The sequence below is a fragment of the Podarcis pityusensis genome (genome assembly GCF_964106645.2).
Source record: "Podarcis pityusensis genome assembly, chromosome: 2".
Taxonomy (NCBI): Eukaryota; Metazoa; Chordata; class Lepidosauria; order Squamata; family Lacertidae; genus Podarcis; species Podarcis pityusensis.
The window spans coordinates 88,738,008-88,753,490 of record NC_138029.1 but is presented as its reverse complement, the minus strand read 5'-3'; the positions used below and the strand labels follow the sequence as shown (position 1 = coordinate 88,753,490).

The 15,483-nt window shown below is 43.4% G+C and overlaps 1 long non-coding RNA gene across 1 annotated transcript; it reads left to right on the top strand.

The window, feature by feature from the left end:
* Positions 1-7,990: 7,990 nt before the first annotated feature.
* Positions 7,991-11,308, top strand: LOC308471822. The gene is made up of 3 exons (XR_013983164.1): positions 7,991-8,938; positions 9,047-9,303; positions 11,262-11,308. It is a non-coding gene; the product is annotated as an uncharacterized lncRNA (long non-coding RNA).
* Positions 11,309-15,483: the final 4,175 nt, after the last annotated feature.

Genomic DNA, 15,483 nt, shown 5'->3' with positions numbered 1-15,483 from the left:
AGCCAGCAGCTCCGGGCGTGTGCCAAGGAGGCGGGAAAGTCGCGCCTTTATTCCCCCCCCCCTACTCCTATTCCCCCCCCTCTCCACCCGCACCCCCCGGCGGGTGAGAGAAAAGGAGAAACGGCGCGCGCGCGCTCGACAGGAAAATGGGGGGGGGGGCAGGTTAACCGTCGAGACTGCCGTTGTGAGGGCGCTGCAGAAGGGGGCTTCCTCTCTCCCTCCCGCCCTCTTTCCCCCTCCTCAGGCTGTGAGGAGGCGCACCAACGCTATAATTTCGACTCCCCATGCTCTACAACGCGAAGGTTTCTGCTGCCTCCCCCCCCCCCCAACTTCCCAATTCCAGTTTAGAGAGAAGGGGGAGCGGGGTAAGCAGAAGAAGAAGAGGGCGCCATTTCGCAAACGGTCGCAAAATCCCGGTTTGCCGCCGGGCGTCGGTTGCCTCAGTGCGGAGCGGCCGCCCCAACGCAGCTCCCCCATTGGTTGCGCCGGGCGCGCGCCCGCTCTCAAACACGTGTTCGCCGCTTTCCTTGCTTCGGTGGGGGGTGTAGGCTTGAAGCACCGAAGTGTGTGGGCTGTGGGTCTGAGTGGGCTTCAGTGAACCCGCTCCAATTATTATTATTAAAATTATATACCGCCCTTTATCCGAAGATCCCAGGGCGGTGTACAACATTAAAAACAGAATTTGCATTGCATAATAATAAAAGACAATAAAACAATAACGGGGGGAATCTTAATAACATCCCCCCACACACATATTTAAAATGCCATAGACCAGTGATTCCCAATTAGCTACGTACTGCAGACCCTGATTTTTAAAAGCCAAGCCGTGGGCCCCATACTTTTGAAAATATTATCTCTAAGGTAGTTTTGTTATTTGAATGGTGCCATGGATCCCCTGGGTGGGTTACGTGGACCTCCTGGGGTCTGCGGACCACCAGTTGGAAACCATTGCCATAGATGGTTTAATGACCAAAGGCCTGGATAAAGAATGTTTTTGCCTGGCACCTAAATACCGGTACATATAATGATGGCTCCAGGCGAGCTTCTCTAGGGAGAGCATTCCACAGATAATTCCAATGCAATAAAATGAATTGTATGCAAAATGTGTATGTGCTTTAAGTGCATTTTTTTCCGGGGAGAGGATCTATAGCTTTCATCTGATTCTCAAAGGGGCATGTGACTTCTACCCAACCCCCCATGTTAAGAACCGGTGGTCTAAAGTGTATGTCCAATAGTAGTGAGTTGAGGTGTATAGTTGAAGGAAACTGGATGGCCACCAACTTGGGTGGTTTAGACAAATAACTGGAGGATAAGGCTATCAACAACTCGCCATGATGGCTATGTTTCACCCGCGTTGGAGGCCTCTAAAGACCAGTTGCGCAAGTAGGGGGAGTGCAGTTGTGCTCATGCCCTAGCTGGCATCCTACGGGCGTAGGGTTGGCTGCTATGAGAACAGGAAACTGAACTAGATGGGCCTTTGGTCTGATCCAACAGTTCTCTAATTATGTTTCTTGCATGCTAGTTCCTTTTTACCTGTTGTAAGACCTTGGTGGGCAAGTCATTCTCTCTTCATTTATTTTACCTCGCAGGATTATTGTGGGATTGAAACTTGCTCATTGTAGGACAGAGAAATCACAAATAATAAATCTATTTTAAAGTCTTACAAATAAGTCACTTGAAACCACAATACTTAATTTGAGATGATCCTGTTCTAAGAATTTTAAGGTCATATATAAAAAAATTAAATGTTCATAACTGTATATATAAACCACATGCCTGAAACCCCACAGATTAAGTCCTAAACAAACTGACCTCAATTTCTCTGCAAGGTCAAAGTGGGAAACTTCCCCATTGTCTTTCCTCACAAATCCTGTCTTAAGGGCACATTCAAGATACGAACAGGGTGTGAGCCTGTGACCTGTGACCTAGATTCAGGAATTAAGTAGTTATAATAACAAAAGAGTGCCCAAAACCCAGATAATGCAATCAGGTAACTTGCCAGACAGGAGATAATGCACTCAGATTTCTGTTGTAGACCGCCTTTTCTGTGATGTAGGTATGATGTATCTGGGGGGTGGACTTGGGCTACACCGCTTCTCTGATGTATGTATGATGTTTCTGGGGGTGGTCTTGGACTCCAGGGTGGGCAATTTAAAATATCTATGTAAGGGTGGTCACACCTTTGTTCTGGGTCCTCCTCTCTCCTGCGTGTGGGGGAGCACCCTGTTGCAACAGCTTCAATAAAAATCAGGTTTACTAGCTGCTTTGCTTCTCAATATTCTCTGGTTGGTCTCTGTTATTTTCTCCTACCTATAGAGAACCTACAAAAGGACTCTATATGGGCTCTTGGGTACCCCATAAGGAAAAGGAGCAGGTTTTTTTTCTTATCTCAATCCCAACCTTGGTTCCTATTTTCAATACCATGGCTCAGTCCTGCAGCATGTGATTTGTTTATTTTTTAATTGCCGTTCATGTGCCCAACCAAATATTCATATTTTTTTATATAAAAAAAATTATTGAAGCATAATGACCATTACTGACAGCCCAAAAGTACAGTAGCGGGCTATTACATCATGCCATAGTAGCACACCAATATATATTTCTTGAGCTGGCATGGATGATTGTTGGGCATTGGAATCTGAAGCATAAGAAATAAAATCCTACCAGATAACACTGAAGCATTCTGGGTCCTCTATCCCTCTGGAGACCTGAAATTTATGTGTTCTTTTTCCCTCCAATAACCAAAGTTCATAAGTTTTTATGCCACAAAGATAAATGTCAATTTTTCAAAGTTTTCCATTGCTGGCTTATTGGAATCCTAGCACCAGCTAGCATCCATGTCAAAAGTTCTTCAGAGCAACACACTTTCCTGTTATCAAGACTTCAATAATGACAGTTGTGAGGAAGCCTGAACAGGTGATAGAATTATTTTAGATGTTTCATGACAGACTTGAGACCAAAGTAATGAAACCCAAGAGCATTCCCACTAAAGATGGGGAAATATCCTTCAGAGGTCGCATCCCTACCAACAGGCAGAAGCTTTGCTAGATGCATCACGTAACTACAGTCCACACACATCTGGGATGACAGCTTCCAGGGAAGAGGGTGTGCAGGCATGGACTTGACATCAGTTCAAATGAATCATTGTTTGAGATCACCCCCCTATATCAGCCCTTTCATCCTCACTCAGTGATGTAAGGGACATCTGGTAATTTTGTTGAGATCAGACCAATAAGGGGGGGGGGGGATCAGTGCCATGTACCTTTACTTAGAAGACTTTGCCAGTATGTGAGTGTGACAAAATGGGAAGGACAGAGAGATGCAGTCTGCCACAGATGCAAATGTGGAACACAAAAATAGGGAAGCAGCCTTCTTCAGAAAAATGAAAGTGCAAAGTTACCACAATAAACACAAAGTCAAACAAAGAAAGCTGAATTTTCTGATAGATCACAGAATGCTGAGGAGTAGATGCACTTCTCCTGAGATTACAATAATAAAAGGTTGCAGGCCTTTGCTTGAAAAACTCTACTTCAGCTCTTTACAAAGGGATGGTCCCAGTGCTTGGATTAAGGGAGACGTATTTTCCACAGAATCCCCTTAACATTTATATCAGCTGCCTTAACTACTGTTTTTAGAAGGTCATGTGTGTGAATGAGAGTGATAAATTGGCTAAAGCAGGAGTGAACCAGGGATTGGATCTTGTCAGTGGTATTAGCTTCATTCTCCCCTGCCCCCCACAATAATCTGGACACTGAGCAACCATCAAAAATAAATAAACGATGTAACCAGACAAATCAGAAATCATCTCTGTTTAGGTGATGGATATGGTCGGAAAGAAAGCAGTCGAGATCAAATCATTAGGATTTCAATCTTGCTGAAAGATGAAGAAAACGACAGCCGAAATGATCAGGGGGTTGTAGCAAACTCCCCTGAACATTACACTGTGATCAGAGGCTTACCTAGACAGCTTTCAAATGGTAGACAAGTGAATGAAGGACTTTGTTTATTTTTGATAGAATGATTCTTATTTAATAGAATTTACATACCACTTAATCACTAAAACCTCTAGGTGTATGGTAACTCCAGGATCAGAGAGAGCCTGTGTCTGAATACCAGCAGCTGAGGAATATTAGTGAGAGAGAGTTATTTCCCTCGTGTCCTGCATGTGGTCTGATGTAATGGTTAGGATGTTGGACTAGGAGTCAAGAGACCAAGAGTGAAATCCCCACTTGACCATGAAGCTCACTGGGTGACCCTGAGCCAGTCACTGCCTCTCAGCCTAACCTACCTCACAGAGTTGTTGTGAAATAAGGAGGGGGAAGAACCATGTGCACCACCTTGAGCTTCTTGAGAAATGGGTGAAATATAAATGCAATAGATAGATGGGTGGTCCTTAAGATCTCTTAACCCTTTGCTCTGGCCTTGGAGATGGCTACAGCCCTGCAAGAGGCAGATATGATTGCACTGAAAAGGCATCACGGCATGCAGGAATTTTGCTGTGTTATAAAGGAACAGATCTTCCATCCTGCCCCCTTAATTTTGTTTCAATTCTCTTGTTTCATTGAATTCAACACGTAGATGTAAAAAACAATCAGGCTACTTTGAGGCACCAATGCATAAGAGGAAACAAAGATGTTTTGGAATCAAGAGTGCATAATAAACAGTACCTGGAACTGAGTAAAGTAATAATAATAGTAATAATCAATCTTGTATGACACAAGATTGGGTACTGGTAGTCCTTGTTTTGTTAAACAGAATCATACAGCGGAGTCCTTCAGGATGATAATATGAGTGTTGACTTACATTGTAGGGCTCCCATTCTAAAAATTCCTGTTCATGAGCACAGTGGTCCAAATCAGTAAGGCCGAGAACACTAAAGTGCTTCTTTCAATTGAACTGTGTCCCATTAATATTTGCACCCTTAAATACCACCAAAGTAGTTTAGGAGTAATTCCTACTGGGTTGTGCTTGCTTTACAATTTGCCCATCAGGTTGTTTCCACCTGTAAGGCTGCAGCATTGACACACATTTCCCAGCAATGTCAGATTACACCATGGGGAAGCACCTCCTACATGACTGGGCATATGTGGAAAAGGGGCCTGAGTTTCCCTGAAATATATAAATATGTTGAGTGGTCCCAGAGCTGGAACTACTGTTAAGCAGAGTGAAGCAGTTTCTTCAGGCAGCAGGTGCATTGTTTTTGCTGCAAGAGACTTGATTTTAAGTTGGTGCCTAGGACCTGGTGTGAGATGTAAGGGTTGTTGAAGTGATTGGGAACAAAGACCATAGTGCTATAAAATTCAATATATTTCAAAATTCAATATATATGTAAACGGACAATTCCAAACCCTGCATAGAATCCTAACACGGTCACATTTGACTTCAAAAGAGGAAACTTCCCAAAAATGAGGGAATTGGTAAAAAGGAAGTTGAAAGGGAAAGCCACAAGGCCACATCTGCAAAACACTTGGGGGTTGCTTAAAACCACAATATTAGAAGCTCAGCTAGATGGTATACCACATGTCAAGAAAGGTACCACTAGGGCCAAGAGGATGCCCACATGATTAATGAGAAGAGTCAAATAGTGAAGATAAAAGCTGAAGTTCTAGGCCAGGGGTAGAGAGCCTCTGGTCCACGTGCCTATTTTCACCTGCCATGGGGTCCAGTTGGGTTCACAAGGCCATTTTCCTGAAACAATGTCCACCTGTCAATCAGCTGATGTCACTCCCACAGGGAACTGGGCTAGACAGGCTTTTGGTCTGGTTCAGCAGCTCATCCTCTGGGAAATATTCCTCTAGAGTAGATCGAGCCCATTGAGTGAGCCAAAGCAGCTCCTTTCCTATGTGATCGGTTTTGATAGTTGTGCTCACTTTGTTGATACCATTATGGATTTCCAATCGCATGGACCCTGCTCTTCTAAAAGATTATCAAAGTAAGCAGCTGACTGGATTCTGTTGAAAACGGCAGTAAAAACAAGTCAAATACTATGAGCAGCAAGATAAAAAGCAAATATGTCTTAAATCTTGTCAATATAAAGAGCCCATTGAAATAAAAGTTTTCACTTCCTGCCGAAAGACAGATAAAAATGGGACTAGGCAGAGCCATCTTGAGAGCACGATCCAGAACCACAATAGAAAACACTCTGCCTTTGTTGCCCCTTATTAAATCAGTCACCTAGATTTTTGTTTTTGGTCAGAATGTGAAATGAAAGTAAATAAACGGTAGGATTTATTTGGGGTAGTGTGGGGAGTCTGTACCTCTTGAATATTCACTAAGCAAAAGGGTGTGTGTGGAATGCAGTAAACACTTACCTTGGTGGAATCTAGCCACACAAGGCAAAAACAGAGTTTGTTGCAGGGATTACATTCCTATGGAGTCGGTTTAGGTGTTGAGCTACCCCCAGTTACAACAAAGTGGTATGTATGAAAAGACTTCCAGCTGACTGAGGTTTTTGCACCATAGGAATGTTCTTCGAAAGGTTATCCTAGGTCAGGGCAACTGCATGGTGGGAAAAGGCCACCAATCCTCCCCAAATTTAAGCCTCCCCCCTCAAAAAAGTGTTTTGTTACACCTTGGAAATTTCAATTGATTGACTCGAAGGACTTAATGTTTTCAAAGGTAAGTATAGAAAAGTCACCTACAGCTGTGTTTTGAATAGTTTTTGTTAATTTCCAAATGCAGTTATTTATAGGTTATCATAAAAATATGGACCACTTGGAAGCTTGCCTAATGTGTTAATGAACTTAGATTTTTTAAGGACAAGGGCTTTAGCCTGAGGGAACAAATTGTGGCAATGCATTGAATTGTGGGTATGCATTGAATTCAGCTTGGCAAACAGGGCTTCGCACAGCAATGTGACACAGTTAACTCTTGCGTAGTTATGCCTTTTAGCTTCACTTTGAAATAATAGCCCCTCCCTCCCTGCCTGCCATCCTACAAACACATACAAATCTGAAAAGGAAGGACATCCATTTGATGAAATGGGCTCTGACTTATGGAGAATTATGGTATATTACAGTAGTTGTTGTTTTGTGCTGTAATGTAATAATATAGAATTTAATAAATTGTCTTTCTTGTTTCCCTTCCACATGTGTAATCCCTTTACTACAATGACATTTACAGCAGCATACATTTTGCACGTAAAACGTCCCAAGATCAACACCCAGATACTATTATTAAATTATTATTATTATTTCATCTCTATACCACTTTATATTTTCAAGAAAAAACCCTCAAAGTGGTTTACAACCTACATTAAAATATCAAATAAAACAATCCAGAATAAAACATTGCTGAAGAAAGTCAAATACCTGTATAAAGTATGCATTCAAAGCAACATAATTCACAGGAAACTTAAAATTTTATTTTAAAGATATCAAAATAAAACATTACAAAGGAGGTCAACTACAGAATGCACATTTAACACAGCAAACTTAGCAAAAAAAATTCAAAAGGAAAGAAAACATTACTACTGGAGCTCAAATATGAAGTGCACATTTAAAACAGCATAATTAGAATAAATTAGAATAATATCACCATAAGCACAGAATATATCTGGTGCTGTTGCTGCCAGTCCTGCCCATGATGGCTCATGGCAGGCTGCAGCTGTGGAAGCTCAGGCTCGATGACCTGGGTCTGCACTAAGAGACAGCCAAGGTGGTCTCTGACTTCCTCAGTAGCCTCAGCTTTTGCAGCTGGAGTCAGTCAGGGCCCTGCCCTCCCAGGCCAGGTGGAAAAAGGCCTGCAAGGCAGGCAGCAGGTCTTCCAGGACTCACAGCCCAGATTGGGTACAGAAAGATTCTTTTCTGGAACCTTAAAGGTAAAGGGACCCCGACCATTAGGTCCAGCCGTGGCCAACTCTGGGGTTGCGGCGCTCATCTCACTTTATTGGCCGAGGGAGCCGGCATACACCTTCTGGGTCATGTGGCCAGCATGACTAAGCCACTTCTGCCGAACCAGTCCCCTGTCTCGGGGATTTGAACCACCGGCCTTCTGATCAGCGAGTCCTAGGCTCTGTGGTTTAACCCACAGCGCCACCCGTGTCCCCTCTGGAATCTTAGAGAGCCACTAAGTCAGTATAGGTAGCATGGAGCTGGATGGACCAATGGTCTTCCTTCTATATAAGCCGACTACCTGATTTCCTTATTCTATATGAATCTCCATAGGTATGGATTGCAGACAGAGCCATCTGGAAGTGCCCGTTATGCTTTCACCTTTAAAATAATACATGCTTTCTTAATTGTTTTGTTAGGCTAAAGTAGAATTGCTTTTGCAAAGTGGTTTGTGCCCGTGGGCTGTTGCCCTAACATTACAAGAAATCTAAATCAGCAAATGCCATGATCCAGTGGGCACTAGTTATGTCTGTCACACTGGAATCAGTGGAGCTAAATTCAGGTCTATCTATACATGTCTTTCCATGCAACTGAAGAAGGGCTGTTTACTGTTGCAGATTAAATGGTTGCATTGAATTGCCCTCTTCTTTGTGGAGAAGACAGGTTGTTAATAAATACCCCCTATTGCCTTGCCTTAAGTGAGGAGAAATGCAGGATGCCGCCTTTGAAAAAGGCACTCTGCCGACCAATTAGAACAGAAGGAGTCATATCCTGTCCTAGAGCCATCCAGCAGTGTGGCAGCATTAAAATGTCAGTGCTAATTTATTCCCAGAAATCCTTTTATGGAAATGGGTTTCCATGAAAACTAGAATAAACTCTGCTGTTCTGGAGTTAGGCATTTGTTTTGTGTTGTGTGCATGTTTATTAACTGAATGTTCCATCCGTGGTTGTTGTTGTTGTTCCCTTTTTTAAAAAATCAAGTCTTCCTTCCGCTAGGCGCCTGCTGGGTTGCTTAACAAAAGGCTTGAGAGCATTTTTGCTACGTCTGCAGCACCTGCGGTTCAAAGATGTACCTGCCTGGTGAGAAATGGCTTTTTGGAACAAAGGTGCCAGGCCTCCATTAATTCTTTTCACCAAGCTTATGCCCTGCTTTTCCTAATTTTCCTGTATTTTCCATGACTACCAAGGTCACACCAGTTATATCTCCCCTCCAGGTTATAAAACTAATCACAGGACTCTGAAGTGGAAGGAAGAATTGCATATGCGGAAGGAGGATTTCGTAAGAGGCGGGTCAGCTGCGGTCCCCTTGTCTCCTGCAAAGGCAGCTGCTTGCGTGGGAGAGCATGGCTGCTGCTGTACGAAGTATTAAGTACCTTATATTTTGTAAAACGCCATTTTAAGACGTGACGGCTCTCAAATGACAGGCGTCCCTTTTTGAAAACATGATGGGAATGCGGAATCGGTTGCATTGGTGAGAGCTGCTCCCTGCTCTTTCTCACTTCACTTTCAGAATGTGCCTTTTTATTTATTTATTCCTGCTTCTAGGAGGTGCTTGTGGTTGCTTATCTTAAATACAAAATACCGACAACAATAGCAGAAATCAGCAAATCCAGTAAATGCTCCACATATCATCAAACCTGAACTGGAGAGAGACATACAGGCCCAACCCAGCCTGCCTTTGACAACTGTAGTGGTTTTTCCACTTCCTTTAAAAAGAAAAGAAGAAGAAACACCAGCTGAGATGTTCACAGCACAAACGATACAGTGGTACCTTGGGTTAAGAACTTACGGTAATTCGTTCTGAAGGTCCGTTCTTAACCTGAAACTGTTCTTAACCTGAGGTACCACTTTAGCTAATGGGGCCTCCCACTGCCGCCGCACTGCCATTGCGCGATTTCTGTTCTCATCCTGAAGCAAAGTTCTTAACCTGAGGTACTATTTCTGGGTTAGCAGCGTCTGTAACCCGAGGTACCACTGTACTGTGATATGTCATTCCATAGCTTTAGGGCTATAGTTGTAAAAGGCCTGTCCCTTGCTGCCTATGACCTAGCTTATTGTGAAAAGTGGAAAGGCAATGCAGGGTCTTAGGCCATGTGAACAAGTTTGGTGTTCAGTTGGGATACATCTTTATCTCACCAGGGAGGAGGAGATTAACCTTACTGCCTCTGAACATAACAATAAAATCCTCAAGTGGGGAAGAAGTGTTCCAGGTGCCTCCCTTAAGTTATGAGAGGTAGGCTTCTACAGTTAACTAGAGGGAAGGGCCTTCCTAACAGTGGCACCCAAAATACAGAATACAGACTTCTGTGAGGGCTGTGTAGTACTCTCCCTGTTGACCACTTGGAAGCTCCTTAAGGCTTACCTTATTATAACTTGTTCTATTTGGCCAGGTCTTCAGGCAGTAGATTTTTGTCTTCTATGCTTCAATTCCTGCTTCATAGACATGATAATATTTCAGTAGACTGCATTGATATTTTAAGAGGGGTGTGTGTGTGTGTGTGTGTGTGTGTGTGTGTGTGTGTTTACCATTCTGTACACAATAGTTTTAGATCAGGGTGGGGAACCTGTGGCCCTTCAGATATTACTGGAATCCAAATACTATCAGTCCTAGACAGCATCGACAACTATCAGGAATGGTGGGAGGTCCACAGTCTCCCTGTCCCTGGCCTACAGCTTCTGACAGACTTGTCCTCCTTTCAGTTTTCCTAATCTCCTTCTAAAGCCATGTAATCCAGGGCCATCAGCACACCTTGAAGCAAATTCCATAAATGAACCATGCTTTGTTTGAATAAATATTTGGGTCTGTCCTGAATCTGCTGCTGACAAAATCTAGATGGCCAAAGTTTCCTCATCATTTGTTTTAGACAAATGATTTAATAAGCCATCTTGTGCACATAATATTATTGAGTGAAATAAGATAAATAACGTTTACACAATATAAATAAATAAATGATACCAGGTTAGTTATGACTCCTTCCCTTGGCACCTCTACAAATACTGTAACACCAGACAATCACCTGTGTAGGGGTGGGGAGCCTCTGGTCCTCCAGGTGTTTTTGGACTACCACTCCCAGAAGCCCCAGATAGCATGGACTACTGTCAGGAATAATGGGTGGGCCACACTTTCCCTGCAGCTTTGGATAGATTTATCCTCTATTCAGTTTTCCAAATTTCCTTTCAAAGCTATCTAACCCAGGACTATCAGCACATCTTGTAGCAAATTCCATAAATGAATGGTGCTTTGTTTGAAGAAAAGCTTTATTTGGGTCAGTCCTGAACCTGCTGCCCAACAATTTTGTTGGGTGACTCCCGGTTCTAGTATTAAGAGGAAGGGGAGAGAAGATTATCACAATTTGCTTTCTCCATACCGTGTATATCTTTATCAACTTATATGTCCTTGACTGACTATGCCGTTCTATTCTCATCCAGTCACTCCCTTTCAGGATATATCTGCTGACCCGTTAGCTGTCCCTACAACACTGAGCTGTGGACTTGTGAACTAATCAAACACCCACAAACCACAAAGGAGCAATGGCCATGGTAATCCCTGGTGGGCCCAATGACGGACCAGTGATCATCACAGGTGGCACAGTCCACAAGAATGACTGCCACGTATAATAACTGCACTAAACCAGATTCCTATCTGGATGAGACTTTAATTCAGCTATCTGGCCAGTAACCAACAGTTGTAGTGAGCAACGGTGGACTTTAATCTGTCACATTCACCGCTGCCTGTTGAGCTGATGATGAAGCTATCCTGAAAGCATGCTTTATATGTGCAAATGTCTTATCTCCAAGAATGAGAAAAGAGCAGCAGCGATTCCTTGAAATCAATTAAAGCTTTGCCAGTGGGCTTCAGGCTGCACCCATACTGCATACCAGCCAGTCAGGGGTATGCAAAAGATTTGGACAAATTCCAAATCAGGAGCCAACATGGGATTTCTCCAAAGTACACAGAAACAAAGTGGGGATGTGAGACATTTCAAAATGGCTGCAGGCAGCGTGTCTGCGAAAATGGCTTGCCATATAAGGAAAACACCAAGATGGGGTGAGAGGGGCAAGAATAGCTGTTGTGTGACTGACAGGTCTAGTTTCCAATCAGAGTGGGCGATTTTTACCAAGGCTCTCCAACCAAGGTGCTTATCACCTTGTTCTTGTCTGCTCTATGCTTTGTTAAGTTCTGATAGTGGTGCCTGCTTGGAAGATGTTGAACATTCCCGAACAAGTCCTTCTGCCTCTGTTCTACATCCACTCCTGTCAAATCAGCTTTAGAACATAAGAAGAGCCCTGCTGGATCAGACCAAATGCCTATCTAGTCTACCATCCTGTTCTCACAGCGCCCAACTAGATTCCTGTGGGAAGTCCATTATCAGGACATGTGCAAAATATCTCTTAAACATCTTTATTAATATAACCATTTAATCAACGGAGGCTGCGACTAACCCGGGAAGGTACACATGACCCTTTCTACACACTGAATGAATGTGCAGAAGGGGCTGCCCAGAGCCACCACTGCAGACTGCACCCCCTCCACAACCCCCCAATTAATGTCTGTTTGTTTCTCAGAAGCAGTTCTTCCTAGTAGAGATGCATCTGTGACAAATTACACTTATTAATATGGAAAATTCTGGGGTGAGAGACTACTCAACAGCCCAGCTCGTTGGGGTACAAGTCCCCCGTGGGTCCATGCGGTCAGTAAAAGAAGGAAATTCCAGCCAAACCGCCGTCAGTTTGGCTGGACCAGCAAAACAGCTGTCAGTAGACCATGATATTTATTGTTGCGCATCAGGTCCTCACAGGAGTAAGGAACCCAGAGCATGGGGCGACATTGACTTTTAAAACTTTCCACAATATCCCAGAATACAGTTCGTCCAGCATCGTTGATACATCATCTTTACATCACTGACTTGTCACAAAAGGGGAGGGGTAGACAGGGGTTACACTAGTTCAACCTTGGCAGACATGTCCAGACAAGTCCTTGGAACAAGATTAGCATAGGCAAAACATGTCCAGGTACCTCTCAAGTACCCACCAGCAAAGGACAATAGAGCTCCCTTTGCACATCCCTAACCTGGGGCAAGTCTGGTGATGGGCTTTTGGAAACTAACAGCTCAGCATTTGTCACCCCTGGGCACTTCCCGGGGGGGGGGGTGTGTGAACATGTCCTCACGCTTGAAGGATTATGGTGGGAGGTGGCAGGGAAAAGAGTCCTTTTTCCAAGGGCAAAATGGCGTTAGAATGGAGGAAATTGGCAAAGGGATTGATTTTATATGATTTATAAATCTAAGTATCTTCCCTGAGCTGTCAAGTCGAAAGGATACATTCAGGCATAATATTTGTAACATTTAACAACTTCAAAGATGTGTCGCCCGCCCTCTTTCATTTCCGTAACAATATACATTAGCTATCTCCCATACTTGGGAGAACTCTTTCCAAAGAACATCAAACTAATGCTTGTTGGGCAGTCATTGAGAGCAGACAAATGCTGTCAGGTCACAATCATAAACACATTTAGCTGGGAGTAAGTTCTATGGAACTTCTGAGTAGACACGTATAGGATTGCCCTATAAATGTTGCATCTCTACTTCATATACGACAGCTTGTGGAGATGACAGAAATCTGTTGTTAAGGAAACATCCTATTAATTTAGACCTATATTCCTAATTTAAAAGCAGTGCTCACAAAAAGCATGGTGGATGCCCTGAATTCCAAAGCAGCACCACTTGAGAGAATTTGCTCCAAGCACCTTCTTTGAATAATGTCTCTTAGTTCAAATTTTGATCTGGCAACCTTTTGGTGTAACGCGCTGGAGCTACAGTCTAGTTTCAAAATGCAAATATGTAGACTCATTCTTTTATCTTGAATTGCACCATTGTGCATCACCAACGAAAAATTCCTCTCGATTCAAAAGGTTCTTTGCACATATTTTGCTTTCCTGTGCACAGACGCACACTAAGGCGTATATAAATTCTCTATAAATTAACCAGATTCCCTCCGCCTTTAAGTATGAAAGGAATAAAAGAAGAATACTGTTGTTCTGAATGCTTAATGTGCACTTTGACATTGTTGTGCTATTTCATAGATGCCCACTTCATATAGGAAAAGCGGTAATAAAAATAAACTCACATTATACAGAAATGCAGCAACCATTGGCAATTTACTGGAGAGCTACACAACATTGCCTTCTTAGTGCCTATTCACACTTTTCAACTTGGATACAAGAAGTACTGGAATTTGAAGCATAAATTACACCTGCAATGCAATCAATTGGGTTAAACAATTTTAGACTGTAAACTCCTCTAGTTTAAGTTCGCAAGCTCCAAACTACCAAACTATCAGGTTTGGTGGACTGTTTGTAGGGTTCATATTGTGTCATACTCTGAGGTAAGAGGTAGTTGTTTGGGGCGCTGGTGGGCTCTCACTGGCAAAAGCTTCCGTTACCGAGAAAATCACCTGGTCAGTGCTAAAAACAAGTCAGTGTTGACAGACCAAATAACAGAAACGCTCTAGGTAGCTGGGATATATTGATTCAGAAGGGTGTTCAAAGGAAGCCATTGTATATACAGCTAATTCAAACAGTGTTAAGAAAAGGGCTTATTATATGGGTTATCGGGGAAGTGTATGTAACAAGAGTTCCTGTATTACTAACGTGTGATTTCAGTGGCTCCATACCCTGCTGCTTATATCCAGGGACAATGGTGGCAGCCTGAGCAGAGGGGCTGCCCTAGGAGAGTGCCCTCCGCCTTATTATAACAATCTTCAATATGCACAGTGCTGTAGAACTGTAGCCTCTTTGCCCTTGCTTCTGCCAGGAAGGTTACTCTTGTTCTCATTATGCAGATAGGGAACTAAGACTGGTAAATGCTGACTCATGGAAGGCTGCCCAGCTGAGCAAGGATTTGAATGCAGGCCCGACACCAAATTTCTGTGATTAATTTGGCCTAATGTGCTTATACACAGTCACGTGGCATCCTTGGCATCTGCCAGCGTCCCGGCGGCTTAAAGGCCAGGGAAGGGTCATTTTGGATGCTGAATGTACCCACTGTGACACCTCAGCATCCTGAAGTCCTAGAGAGCCTTCCAGTCAATGTGTAGAGCATGGGTAGGCAAATTAAGGCCCGGGGGCTGGATCCGGCCTAATTGCCTTCTAAATCCGGCCCACGGAGGGTCCAGGAATCAGCGTGTTTTTACATGAGTAGAATGTGTCCTTTTGTTTAAAATGCATTTCTGGGTTATTTGTGGGGCATAGGAATTCGTTCATTATTTTTTCCCCAAAATATAGTCTGGCCCCCCACAAGGTCGGAGAGACAGTGAACCGGCCCCCTGCTGAAACAGTTTGGTGTAGACAATACTCAGCCAGATGCCTCGGTATAAGGCAGCTTCCTGGAGTCAAGGGGCCTCTCTCAGTCCGAAGTCCACATTCCCTCGTGACTAACCATTTGAGGATGGGATGCCAGAGGTTGGCAGGGCCAATGCACACAGACTTTCTTTCTCATGCACATCCACACTCATACAGGTGACTAACAAAGCAGAAATTTAAAATTCTTATAGGAAAACATTTCAGCTTCTGCCTTCATCAGCTGCTCTGATAAAAATGATGCTGTTTCCAAAGATGCTCAACGCTCTATAATTGCCACCTTCGGAACAGCAT